The following is a 14,062-nucleotide window of genomic DNA, read 5'->3' as shown; positions in this document are numbered from 1 at the left end:
GGTAGAATGGATGGGTGCCAATATTAAGAGCTAGAATGTAGTCTTATGTCACCAAGGTGACACATTAAGGGGTACCATTAGTTCTGAACCCGTTACCCCAGCCCATTCCCGGTGCCTCATTCCATCCTTCTGCTGGCGAATTTTCTCTCCCCCGTGCCCCTTCCAGAACAAGCTTAGCAGGTCTTGTTTTTCCGGCTTCCCCAAAACCACCAGAGCAAGCTACTGAACTTACCCCCATCCTGTAAGTAGGAGCCGACAAGTAATATGAGAAAGAAAACAAGGACTTCCATTCAAAGGTAACAGGGAAAATTGGAGGCTAATATGGTGTTCTGTAGTGGAGTTTCTTTGAATTGTCACATCCGGTGTCACTTACTTGTCTTTTGAAGCACGTCAATAACCGTGACACGTTATTTTCTGTTTGCATTCTAAGCTCTAGCCCACATTCAGTTAATAGTATCAATGGAAGAGAACACCGCCTGGGAATAGTATGAAATGGTGGCTGATGTAAACATTACTTAGACTTGGCTTTGAAATGTGCTTCTGTTAAGACATATTTACATATGGGCAGATCTGATTTGAAAATTGAAACAAACTTAAATGGAGGCCTAACTCAAGCCAATTGGAGAACTGTCTTGCCTCCTTATCCCAATGCCTACTCCCTGACCCTCTCCGCTAATGCTCCCTGAGGAGCAGGGAGCTCCTCCCCACCTCCCCAAACTTCTGCCTCCCAATCTTTCTGGACTCAAAGACCTTTGTTTTGAGTTTTGCTTGGGATTGAGTCAAAGTGCTTCCTTTGCTAACGGGTACGTTTGATATAAAAACCAGTGTAAATATGGAAAACTGAAAAGCCAAAATAAGTAATTATTGGGAACAGCGGAAGCAAGAGTTGCTGTGGGGGATGCACCCTGGCTTGACAGTCAATGGAATCCGTTTGTGCAACTTGCAGACTACTCTGCAGAAGCGTAACAGTTCACTTTGTGGATTACCGTAAAGTGTCTTCCTGTGTCTACCCAGCCTGCTTCCTCACACGCTTTCTTTGCGGCAGCTCACGGTGTTGTAATAGAGCCAGACAGACCAGCCTGTAGTTTCATGGCTACTCATGTCACTCAGGAGCTATGGGAGTTTGTGTATTGGATTCACCCAAGAGAATTACCAACTCCGTGTGCAAAGGGCACGTTATCTGATACACCTCCATCATTCTGCATTAATTTACATAGGAACATAACATTCTGATTATTTAGCATTAGGTTTTATATTTATAAGAATAAATAGTACTGTTTTATTGGATTGGGGGAGGAAAGAAAAGCTTTTTGACTGAGCATCAGCAGTCATTAAGTTTTGCTTAGGCATTTACTCCATTCTGAGTGTGATTCATCCTTCTTGCCTAATTGTGTGTAGGTTTGGACCCCTTTCTAGAGTAGCTTCCTGACATAGACTACTTTGGTAATATTCCTCATCATAAACCTAAAGGGTGCATTTACCTGGCAAGTTATGTAGGTCCCAGCTGCACATTTAAAATGTTTTTATACTGTTGGCCAAATTGATGCTGAGTCATTGCCAGTTGAATGACTTTATTGTGCCTGCAGGAGTAGTCCTCAACCTTGAAGATGGGTCCCGCGTCCCCTTCTCTATGAAGCTTTCCTTGATAGCCTGATTGGAAAATCTCTCTTTTTCGTCCGATGTCCTATCCTGTTTTGCTTATATCGTTCTTATATTAGTACCAAATTAGTACCAAATTCCGCTTTTTTTTAATGTTACTTTTTTAATCTTCCTACTAGATTATAAGATCTTTGAGAGTTTGAAATATGTCGTATATGAATGTAAGCAATGATCCAATGAAAACGTCAGACAAAGCTCTGGATCACCCCTAAGCTTCTCTCTGGAACCTTCTTTCTAGAACCTCCTCTGGAAGGTCCAATCCAGTCCAAGCCTACCCAGCTCTCAATTCCTATAATATTTATTCCAACCAAGCAACTTAGCCATTAACTATATACTTTCACATTAGTCTCTAACTATTTTACATTTTTTAAGCCACAAAGAGATTATAAACTTCTTGAGAGCAGGGACTATAAATAAGATAAATAAGAATATGTGGGGGCACTCAGCTGGCTCAGTCAGTTGAGCATGAGATTCTTGGTCTTGGGTGGTGAGTTCAAGCCCCACATTGGTGGTAGAGTTTTCTTAAAATAATAACAATAAAAAAAAGAATATCTGTGAAAGCTCTAAAAAAGTGTGGTAAAATGAAAGGGCTGTTGTGTTTTTGCTTTTTCTTAGAGCTCACCACACAATTTGGCACTTGGAAAGAATTCAGGATATACGTGTTATGGGACTAACCACAAATATTCATACAAGGGGAAGTTTCTGCTCAGGTGGCTAGGCCTTTCAGATCAACTTTTGTCTTTTTTATTTTTCAACCACGTGGAAAGAGAATGCTCTTAACAACATAGGAAATTACCATGGCATCAGAATATCCAGTGATTTGTGAGGTGAGTCAAAATGGGAAAGAAAACTGACCCCCATTGCACACAGAGTGAGTCCCATTCCCCAGATGTAAGGATGGCACGTGTAACCCCAGTCATGCTGGAAGGCAACAGGCCCCATGTCGGGGTTGCCTGGCAGAAATTATCACAACAGCTGAAAAAGCAAATCGGGTAATTGATCAACCGGTGATGATCTAATTCAGCTGTCTCCTAATATTATCTAGACTTCTTTAGGTAGACTGTCCAGGAGACGTGATTTGCTGAAAATTGTGCCTCTAAGAAACACGATAATTTTGCGAACCCAGCGCTGTACGATAGAATGATATAAGTCTAGAGAACCAAGGTCCAAAGTCAACCCTAAGTCATTTCTTCAGTGAAAAGACTTTCCTGAGCATCTACTAAGAGACCAATGTAGATGCCAGGATACATCAATGCGTAAGACAAGCAAAATTCCTTCTCTCGTGAAGATTGCATGCTGGAAGCTGAGAGGCATAACAAACTATAAACTGACATATAGCTAACGTAAATTCAGATAGTGAAGAAGACCGTGAAGAAAAATAAAGCAGGTCAAGGAGTTTGAGAATGACAAGGGGCCAGCAACCTAATTTAGCGAACGTGGCACACGCAGGTCTCCTGGAGGAGGCAGCATTGAACAGACACCTGTGATGTGTGACTCCTCGAGGCAGGGTGCCTCCACGTGGAGGCTCAGGGCTCACAGGAGCCCTGAGACGCAAGCTGGCTTCATATATGCCAGGAACAGTGCGAGGCCTGTGTGGCTGGCGAGAGAGAGGAGGAGTGATAAGCAGGATCTAGATTATGCAGGGCTTCAGAGGTCAGCTTGTACTCTGAATATTTTGGAAAGCTTTGGGGGCTTTGGAGCAGAACAGTAACATGATCCAGGCAACATTTTTAAAAGGTCATTCTGGCATCTGTGTGGGGAAGAGATCCTAGGAGACACAAGACTGGAAAGGCAGAGACCAGTTCAGGGGCTAGTGCTCTAGTCCCAGCAGGTGATGACAGTAGTCTAGGCCAAGGTGGAAGTCGTAGAAATAGTGAGAAGTGGTTAGATTCGGAAAACATTTTGGAGAGAGCGGCACAGGACTTGCTAATGGACTGGATGGGGGATGTGAGAGAAACAGAGGAGTCTGACCTTTCTTATCGTTAACAGATATCAGAAAATAGTCACTAAAATTCAGCTGCACAGGAATATGTGCACCAGGATGCATGCCTCTACTGATAATAAGTCTGCCAAACAACTACTTAACCTTAATGCAACAACTTAGTGACTGAATTGAATCATCAAGTATGAGATACTTTCTCATTTTTATCCAAAGATTTGCTGTTATATGAAATATAGCAATCATGTGAAGATACCAGCCCAGAATAGCAGTGCCATATCACCTCATTAGTGACTGCTTTACTTAGACCTGTTCAGATCCCAGAAAAGCTCCTAGAATATAAAATCAGAAGTGAATTGCAGTTGGGTAAGAACACCAGCATAATACGACACTCAATACATCTGAAGGAAATATTCATAAGAGCAAAATACACATAGACCCACATACTAAAACTGAAAATGAGGCACTTACCCTGCCTTGCAAGAAACAAAGCAGTCAGACCTCAAATGTGGGGTGGTTTAAGTATTTTTTTTTAATCACAAACATTTCTACCAGGTTTTTCAGTGCAATTCCTTCAGATAAATCAAGTTGCTCAGTAGTAACACCATTTAATATTTATGATGTCAAAGAACCTTTACAAATTATTCCACAAAGCATACTCACGTGGGAATGTCTAATTTTTTAAGTTTATTTATTTATTTTGAGGGAGAGAGAGAGAATGAGCATGGGAAGGACAGAGAAGGGGGGGGGCAGCTCCCCAAGCAGGCTCCACACTGATGGCAGAGAGCCCAGTGTGGGGCTTGAACCTGCGAACCATGAGATCATGACCTGAGCCAAAGTCAGACACTTAACCAACAGAACCACCCAGGTGCCCCTAATTTTTTTAAAAAAATGTTTATTTTATTTTTGAGAGAAAGAGAGCAAGTGGGGCAGGGAGGCAGAGAGAGAGGAGGACAGAGGATCGAAGCCGACAGCAGAGAGCCTGATGTAGCACTCGAACTCATGAACTGTGACATCATGACATGAGTGAAGTCGTGTGCTCAACTGACTGAGCCACCCAGGCGCCCCAAGAATGTCTAATTTTTTTTATGGATGAAGGATCAGGAACCTGAGGCCAAGCCCTAGCTAATGCCTGCTTATTGCAGTTGAGCAGGTCGGCAACAGAGGGAGGGAGGACCAGCCAAACAGCGTTGTGTGGGTGAGAGGCAAGACGTGAACTTACTTCCCATTACTAATTGACTCGTGCACTGAAGTATTCAGTTACATAGCTCTCCTTGGCGTAACTTGGATAGATTCTCTTTTTCCCCCCATTCCAGCAACTAGAAGTAGAAATATTTTTACACTAACAGACACATGGTAGACAGAATCGTAGTAACACTAACCAAGAGAAGACCGGATAGGATGGAAACGAAAGACAACTACACTTTAGAATGTCACGAAGTCAAAAAAATATATTAAGGATATATGATCAAAGATAACTACAAATAGGTTTTCAAGTACATAAAATTTGGTGTGACATGATTGTGGATAACATTGAACTTCTCTGAACGTTTAGAAATGATGCCTTTAGGAATCTAAAAAGAACATACATGTGAAAATATATCATACAGAACTAGAAGGAGGACTATGACCCAAGGAGCAAAACAATTAGGAAATAATAAAAATATCTTTTAGAAAAAATCTTAGGGGGCGCTCGGGCGGCTCCGTCAGTTAAGCATCCGATTGTTGGTTTCGGCTCAGGTCATGATCTCACTGTCGTGAGATCGAGCCCTGCATTGGGTCTGGGCTGTCAGCGCAGAGCCTACTTGGGATTCTCTTTCTCTCCCCCACTCTCCACCCATCCCCCCCCCAAGATAAATAAGTAAACTTTAAAAAAAAAAAGAAAAAGAAAAAAATGTATCTTAAGCAAGACTGTTGTCAGGGATAGGGATATTAGCATGTTAACATGACTTTTAAATATTCAGAGCAATCTGTTAATAAAATCAGCAGCCAGAATGAACTTTCTTAATTCAAGCAAAAAGACAAAACAAACCCGCAAGTAGGGTACAGATCCTCAAGACCAAGACTGAGATGAAATGACAACTTTATGCTAAACTCTCAGGGTGAACAAACAGTCAAATCGACTGAGAAATGACTAAAAATGTAGTTAGCAAAGTTTTACCAAAATAGGTTAAGGGTTCCTAAAATGTGTATATTCTTTGCGCTGCTGATTCATTATGAAACAATGAAAAAGTTACCCATGTACACATGAGCTAAACGTTGAAACACTTTTCACTTAAAGCATGTAATAAATGCACCGCCTCTTTTCTACAAAAGGTCCAGTCAGTTCAGAGAGAGTTTGCCTACATAATGCCAGACATCTGTGCAAAAGCTGCAAATTTTGGTCAAGGATTTTAATGTTCTGTCGATGTGATGCCAAACATCTGGGTATTCGAAAATATCTAGATAATTGACAGACTTTTTACTTTTCATCCAGATGTTTGGCATCAGAATTAAATACCAGCTTACCATTTCAGTGCATTTGCGATGGGATCGTGTTCCCAGCATCCCCTTAATAGAAAAAAGAGAAGTTTAAAGCCATGTATACAGTGTGATCCCAGTTCTGAAAACACAAATTGTACCTATGCCCAATGAAAGGAATTCAGAGAGGAACATACGAAATATTTAGAGTGAGTATTCAGTCTCTGGATGGCGGGATTATTGCTGATCTTTATTTTACTCATAGTTTTAAAAAACTTTTCTAATGCTCTTCAGTAAAGCATGCATGGCTTTTACAACCAGAAAACATTTTAATTGTGTGATTAGGCAGGATCAGTTAATTTGGAAACTAAGAAAATTTAATGTATTGCTTGGCCCTGTGTACATACGACTGTAGCTATGTACCTGCCACCAGGTTATGCTGGTTTTAGAAAAGCAAATCCAAGGCCCGTGGGTGGCTCAGTCGGTTAAGTGTCTGACTCCTGATTTCGGCTCAGGTCACGATCTGAGTTCGTGAGATCCAGCCGCACGTCGCATTCTGTGCTGTCAGCACGGAGCCAGCTTGGGATTCTCTCTCTCTCCCTCTCGGTCCCTCCCCCCTAAAATAAGTAAACTTTTTTTTTTTTTAATAAAAGAAAAACAAATCAAAAGTAAGTTAACAAAGATATGAAAGCTCTGGGAACCTATTGACTACTAGGCATCCATGACTGGAAACAATGGGCCTGGTTTTTTTTCTCTCTCTGAATTGACTGGAACTTTTCATTCTGCATACATCCCAGTCTATGCCTGCTCACACGTGGACATGCAAGGTCACTTGATGCCATTCCCAACCATGCCCAGTGCTTGGCCAGAGCACTGAGAAGTCTGATCCCAACAATGCCTACTATTTTTAATTTTTTTTTAATGTTTGTTATTTACTCTTGAGAGAGAGAGAACAAGTAGGGGAGGGACAGAGAGAGAGAGAGAGAGAGAGAGGGAGACACAGAATCCAAAGCAGGCTTCAGGCTGTAAGCTGTCAGCACAGAACCTGACAAGGGGCTCGAACTCACAAACTGTGAGATCATGACCTGAGCCAAAGTCAGCGGCTTAACTGGCTGAGCCATCCAGGCGCCCCCCAGCCCCCAAAGATGCCTACTCTTGAGGCCACTGCTTCCGTTGCCTTTATACCTTCTGACTCCCAGGCCCCTTCTTCTCTAGGGTTGACAAAATAAATTTAGCTCTTACTCATTTTTGTGCTGTTAAGTTCCTCTGAGTTTAGACATGTAGAAGGTTAGTGTCCTCAGTATATCCAGTCCAGATCCCTCGTTTTGTAGGTGGAGAGACTGAAGCCCAGGGAGGTTAAATGCCAGGCTTCTGATGGTACATTCAAAGCTAAAACAACAGGGTCTATTTCCAGCTCAGGGCATTTTTCACTACACAGCACTACAGTGGCTGTTCTAGTCCCTCAGTTTCTTCATCTATAAAACAGACTAAATGTTGGTACTCAAAGTGTTTTGGGATATTCGAGATAGAAGCTAAATATAAATATCAAGAATTATTCTGGCACCTTTTTAAATATTTTATAAGGTCTGCTATTCAGTAATGCTTATAAAAATTAGATATAATCTAGACGGACTCTCAGGATCCTAATAAAAATATAAGCTCCTCAGAATCGTAATTGTTCCGATATTTTTAAGAAAGCAAGTGTTATTGACGTGATCTGAACAGTTCCACATTAAATAAAGACCAAATGGTAGAGTTATCTGGAAACTTTTGAAATGGAAAATTTGAGAGCCCTTTTTAAAAGTAACAAAAACAACAAAGGAGTATGGTGGGTGATTCTAGTTTTCAGCCTTTTGTAGAGAGCAGAGCAATCACAATTCACTGATGAACCCCATACACTCTTCAGTTGTTGTTAATCCAAAACGCTGCTCAAACAACACTTAAAGTAAAGCAGCAAAACCTACACTCTCTAGATCATCTTAAAGTCCTTCCCTTAGGTTTTGAGAGCAAATTGAACTAACCTGAAAAAAGGTACCAGGTAAACAGATCTGAAATAAAATGGCCCCCACTCTCCAAGGAAATTTAAAGCTGTACAACTTAAGAAATACTACTTGGGAAAGTTTCTGTCCCTCCTATTCCCTGTCCAATAGGAAAGAAGAAGGAATAAAAATAATCATTTCTAGGCAGTGAGCCCTATAGTTACATGCAACCTGCTCAACTCAGTTCTTCACAGCCAGACCCAAGAAACACTTCCACATTGTAAAGACTATCACAAAACACATGCTTAGCTCGTTCTGGAATCACCCTTCACTGTTAACACTTCCAGGTTTAAAAACTATATATATTTATTTCCTCAAGACATGTAAAATGTGAAGAAAAGCAAGAAGTGAATCTTTAAATGCCTTGTCTCTTCTGTGCGTTTAAGGTTCTTTTCATGAACCAGGGCTTAGGGCCATGAAGTTACTAGTATGCGGGCTCATTATTGCTCATATGTATGTGCTATTTATGTTTTCAAAGCATTTCACCGTCATTAACTTCATGTCAGCTAAGCAGGATATTGGCCTTGATGGAAAAATGATCTAATCCAGGGTGGAAAATTCTGTTTCTAACAACCACACCTGAAACAGGAAAACTTCTCATTTCTTTGTGCCAGAACATTCTCAGCACGGAAGGCTCACAAAGCGTGTCCCTAAAATCTTTGCGAAGTGAGGCTGGCAAGGGAATTTTGTCTCGTGGAATGTTTTTGTTGTTATTGTTGTTGGGGGAGGGGATTGTTGGTAACTGGCAGGGATGGTGGTATTTTTGGTAAATTTCGTTGTGGATTGGTTCGGTTTTTCAGAAAAGAAAGAAAAACGCATGCTTGAATGAAGTAATTGTCAAACTAAAACTTAGAGCCTGCCAAAGTTCTGAGATAATTTAGCTGATGGTCTAGAACTACCTTTGAGATAGAACAAAAGGTTTTTGAGAGGGAGGGGTGGGAGGATCAGGGATGCTGAGGACAGTTTCCCCGGAGAAAGGTCAAACAACCACGCAGTCCGTTATAAGACAAGTTCCCAGTCAAGTTTCGATGAAGGGAGCAGCTCGGTTCTTTGCACAATTGCTAGTTTTGCAACCTGCCACTCACTCTCTTCTCAAGAACAGTTCAGGGCTGCTGAGCTGTCACGAACATGACTTGATTCCTATGAATTGACTGTGTTCCAAAACCTCATTATTGGAAAACTTTTCCATTTGATGCTAAATATAGGGTATTATATAAACACAATGTATTATAGGTCAAATCCTGTTACCACAAATGCTAAGAGGCTATCCAATTTGGAGTTAGGAAGGAAGACTGTATTAGAATTTTATGGCACACATCAAATCTGATTACAATTACATAAAACAAAACTATTTTCAAGCCCTAGTCAATGGGCAACATATTTCAATTGTCAGTGGAAAATCCTTCAGAGTTCTTCAAAATGAGAGTTACTTTAAATGAAACACGAACTGTTCTCAATCTTTTTTATCCCATGGTGATCTCATCCTCCTAAACTCATAGTTCTTATTCCTAAACCACTCATTTAGAATTTCATCATGTATTACCTTGCGACATGCTCATATGTTATTTTTTTAAGTTTAGTTATTTATTTTGAGAGACAGAGGAGAGAGAGAGAGAGAACACGTGTGCACAAGCTGGGGCCGGGGGTGGGGCAGAGAGAGGGGAGAGAGAATCCAAAGCAGGCTCTGTGCTGTCAGCCAGAGCCGAATGTGGGGCTCGATCTCATGAACCCTGAGATCATGACCTGAGTGGAAATCAAGAGTCAGACGCTAAACAGAGTAAGCCCCCAGGTGTCCCACTCATGCATTATTTAAAGCATAACATTATTTAGCATTTTCTGTGTATTTCATTTGTCTCTTCCAGCTGATTGTAATGTGTTGGAGAGCAAGTATCCAGGTTTATTTCTGTGTGTACTTTATGTGGCTAAGTCTAGAGAAAGTCCTTGATGAAAGGTAGGGAGAAGAGACTAGAAGGAAGGAGCAGGACGATGGTATGGCCAACTGAGGCAGACGAGATGCCTATCTGAGAGGGCTTCATGGAGACATCAGGACATTGTATTTCATAAGGAAACCTCTCACTCAACACCTGAGTTAAAGGAAAGCAATAGATTCCATACAGCTTTCTACTTACAAACGGGCTAGGCTTATAAACTTGTAGTTCTCAAAGCATTTCCCCAAAACAGGAGTGTGAGTTTATCTTTCCAGCTCTAAAAACAGCTTAACCCACATTCTATCAGTCCTCTTTGTGCAGGATGGATTCATTTCATCTCCACTGCACATGTGGAGAAGGAGGCATCGCCTCTCCTGGAGGTTTCCACAGGGGCCTAAGGAACCCCTTAGCAGCTCGAGGGTCTTCCTTGCTGTGTACCTGCCACGGACTCTGGCGTTGGGCTCATTGTAACGTGCCATAAAACCCAGGACATTAGTGGGGTCTTGATACAAAAGTGTCAGTAGCAGCACTTGGGCCCCGCTTAGCCTTGAAGTTCCCAAGCTCCTAGCCCTCTGCTGAGTGAATGCTAGGGTGATACGCCTCTAGTTTTGCTCCTCTGTCTGAAAGTTCGAAGTCAAAAGTTTGGTAGGTAGGGGACCTTCCGCCCTAAGGAATACTAACGCTTATTCTGCAAGAGAATCTTTAAAATTTCAGCCTGCCCTTGATCCTGAATAATAACGTGTTGAAAATACAAAACGAAACCTTTGTACCCGTAACGCTGTCTGTCTCCTAGAGAATCGGGTCTTGGAAAAAGAGCTTCATTCTAATCTTCAGCTCCTGGGTCTTTGCAGTCTTCGTAGTCTTTACTTTCTTCTATTGACTCCCTAGTCATTGCCCTATGAATAGAGTAATCGTCTAATTAATTGTCCAACCCAGGACACATTGGGATTTTGTTTTGTTATGGATTTTTTTTTTTTGCAATTTTTAAAATTGGGATTTAATTCACATAACATGAAATTCACCATTTTAACCCGTACGGTCCTATGGCTCTTAATATACTTAGTGTTGCACAGCCATCACCTATATCTCGCTCCAAAACCTTTTCATCTCTCCTAAAGGACATCCCATACACCATAAGCAGTTACTCCTCAGTCCTTTTCCCCCAGGGCCTCGCAGCCACTCATCGACTTCTGGTCTCTATGGATTTGACATTCTGGATATTTCATCCAAATAGAATCACGAAGTATTTGGTCTTTTGGCTTCAATCACTTACCATGATATTTTCAAGGTTCATCCGTATTATAACATGAATCAGTACTTCATTTCTTTTCATGACTAATATTCCATTGTATGGCCTCACCACATTTGTTTATCTGTTCATCAGTAGATGGACATTTGGCTTGTTTCTACCTTTCAATTATTATGCAATAATAATGCAGCTATGAACATCCACGTACAAGTTATTGTGTGTGGGTATCTGTTTTCATTTCTCTTGATTATGTAATGAGGAATGGGATCACTGGGTCACATGAGAATTCATATTTAATTATTTTTAAATGTTTATTTTTGAGAAAGACAGAGAGAGAGAGAGAGAGATGGAACACCAGTGGAGTAGGGGCAGAGGGAGAGAGGGAAACACAGAATCAGAAGCAGGCTCCAGGCTCTGAACTGCCAGCAGAGAGCCTGATGGAGAGCTCAAACCCATGAACCGTGAGATCATGACCTGAGCCAAAGTCGGACGCTAACCAATGAAGCCACCCGGGTGCCCCTCATATTTAAGTTTTTGAAGAAACGCACACTGTTTTCCACCGTGGCAGCACCATTTTACATTCCCACTAGCAATTTATGAGGGTACCCATTTCTCCACATCCTCACCGCACTTGCTATCTTTCTTTTTTGGATAACAGCCATCCTTGTGGGTGTGACAGGGTATTTCATTGTGGTTTTTTATTTGCATTTCCCTAATGATTAGTGGCATATTCTCATGTGCTTATTGGCTATGTGTATATCTTCTTTGAAGAAAAGTCTATTCAAGTCATTTTTTTTTTTTTAAAGAATATCTATTTCTTTCTTTTTTTTTTTTTTCAACGTTTATTTATTTTGGGGACAGAGAGAGACAGAGCATGAACGGAGGAGGGGCAGAGAGAGAGGGAGACACAGAATCGGAAACAGGCTCCAGGCTCTGAGCCATCAGCCCAGAGCCTGACGCGGGGCTCGAACTCACGGACCGCAAGATGGTGACCTGGCTGAAGTCGGACGCTTAACCGACTGAGCTACCCAGGCGCCCCTATTCAAGTCATTTTTAAATTGATTTGTTTGTCTTTTTGCTGTTGAGTTGTAAGAGTTCTTTATGTATTACAGATACTAGACCCTTACCTGTTATGTGAGTTACAAATATTTTCTTCAGGATACATTTATCAATGCACAGAGAGTGTTATTAATACTTATTCAGATAACACAAGCATACTGTGACACTATTCCAGGCAAAACAGGACATGTGATCGAGCTGCTTGTTGAGGACCTTGATCCAGCAGGTTGAAGAAGAAATGTTATGTTAATTTTAATGGGAAAACTTATCTATGCAAAAAGCCAAATATAATTAATCAAACTAAGTACTCTCCCTGGACCATCTAGAGTGCTAGATACCGTGGAAAGGAATCTAAAGAAATATTTAAAAATTTATAAACCTTTAAACAACTTAAGGTCAAGATGAAAGCACAGAAGAAATGTACACATAAATAACTAATAAAGTAAAGATTCACTAATAAAGAAGAAATTAGGATTGGAGTACTAAGAGAAGTTTCAGCCTTGAAGGATATAGGCAGCATTGAGATCAAGCAAAATTGTATTTTTAGGGGCGCCTGGGTGGCGCAGTCAGTTAAGCGTCCGACTTCAGCCAGGTCACGATCTCGCGGTCCGTGAGTTCGAGCCCCGCGTCAGGCTCTGGGCTTATGGCTCGGAGCCTGGAGCCTGTTTCCGATTCTGTGTCTCCCTCTCTCTCTGCCCCTCCCCCGTTCGTGCTCTGTCTCTCTCTGTCCCAAAAATAAATAAACGTTGAAAAAAAAATTAAAAAAAAAATTGTATTTTTAAAACGATTTACCAAAGGAGACATAGTACATGTAAAAGACGTGTGCTGGAGAATCAAAATGCATACAGCAACCGCATATGCTTTTATGGTAAGAAAAAAAATTGAAAATAAGGTATGTGTTTCATACAATGGTTCTGTTCTTCCTTTTCCAGCTTCTTATCACCCCATAAGGAGCAAGGTCTCTAAAAATGATAAATGTATATATTATTCTACCTCCCACTTAGGATTCTATTAAAAGGCTACTTTTGAAGAAACATAGCCATTCAGAATACATTGACTTAATGTTGTTGCTAGTCAATGCATTTCATACTGTCCCCACTGGACATTAGCCTTGGCTTTGTACTTGCCTAATGGCACTGAAGGCTCTCATTGTTACATGTGAGCACAGCCACCTTCGAATAAGAGAGTAAAACTCTGAGGACATGAGCTTTCTTATTTTCCCGACTGCACCTGCGCCAGGGCCTTCCATGCAGCCATCCACGTCTCATTCCCACACGGCTCTCACCTCCTGGTGGCCGTCCTGTGTGCAGTCAACCAGTAACGAGCTCTCCAGATTCTGCTGAGTTCAGTCAGTGGGCAGCCCTGGATGGAGATTGGAGGGAGGAAGGTAAGTGAGATCAGGATACTGAGGAGGACCTGGGTGGCTCAGTTGGTTAAGCGGTGGACTTTGGCTCGGGTCATGACCTCATGGTTCCTGAGATCAAGCCCTGCATTGGGCTCTACGCTGACGGTTCGGAGCCCGCTTGGGATTCTGTCTCTGCCCCTCCCTGACTTGTGCTTTCTCTCTCTCTCAAAATAAATAAACCTTTTTAAAAAAAGAGGATTCTCACCCTCTGCCCCTCCCCCGCTTGTGACACTCTCTCAAAAACAAACAAACAAACAAACAAACAAACAAGAATACTGATTTTTCCTGGCTCCTTTCCTGTGAGGTCCTCAGCCCCTTGCAACT

Source organism: Felis catus, chromosome F2 (genome assembly GCF_018350175.1).
Source record: "Felis catus isolate Fca126 chromosome F2, F.catus_Fca126_mat1.0, whole genome shotgun sequence".
NCBI classification, from domain to species: Eukaryota; Metazoa; Chordata; class Mammalia; order Carnivora; family Felidae; genus Felis; species Felis catus.
This window is presented reverse-complemented; position numbering follows the sequence as displayed.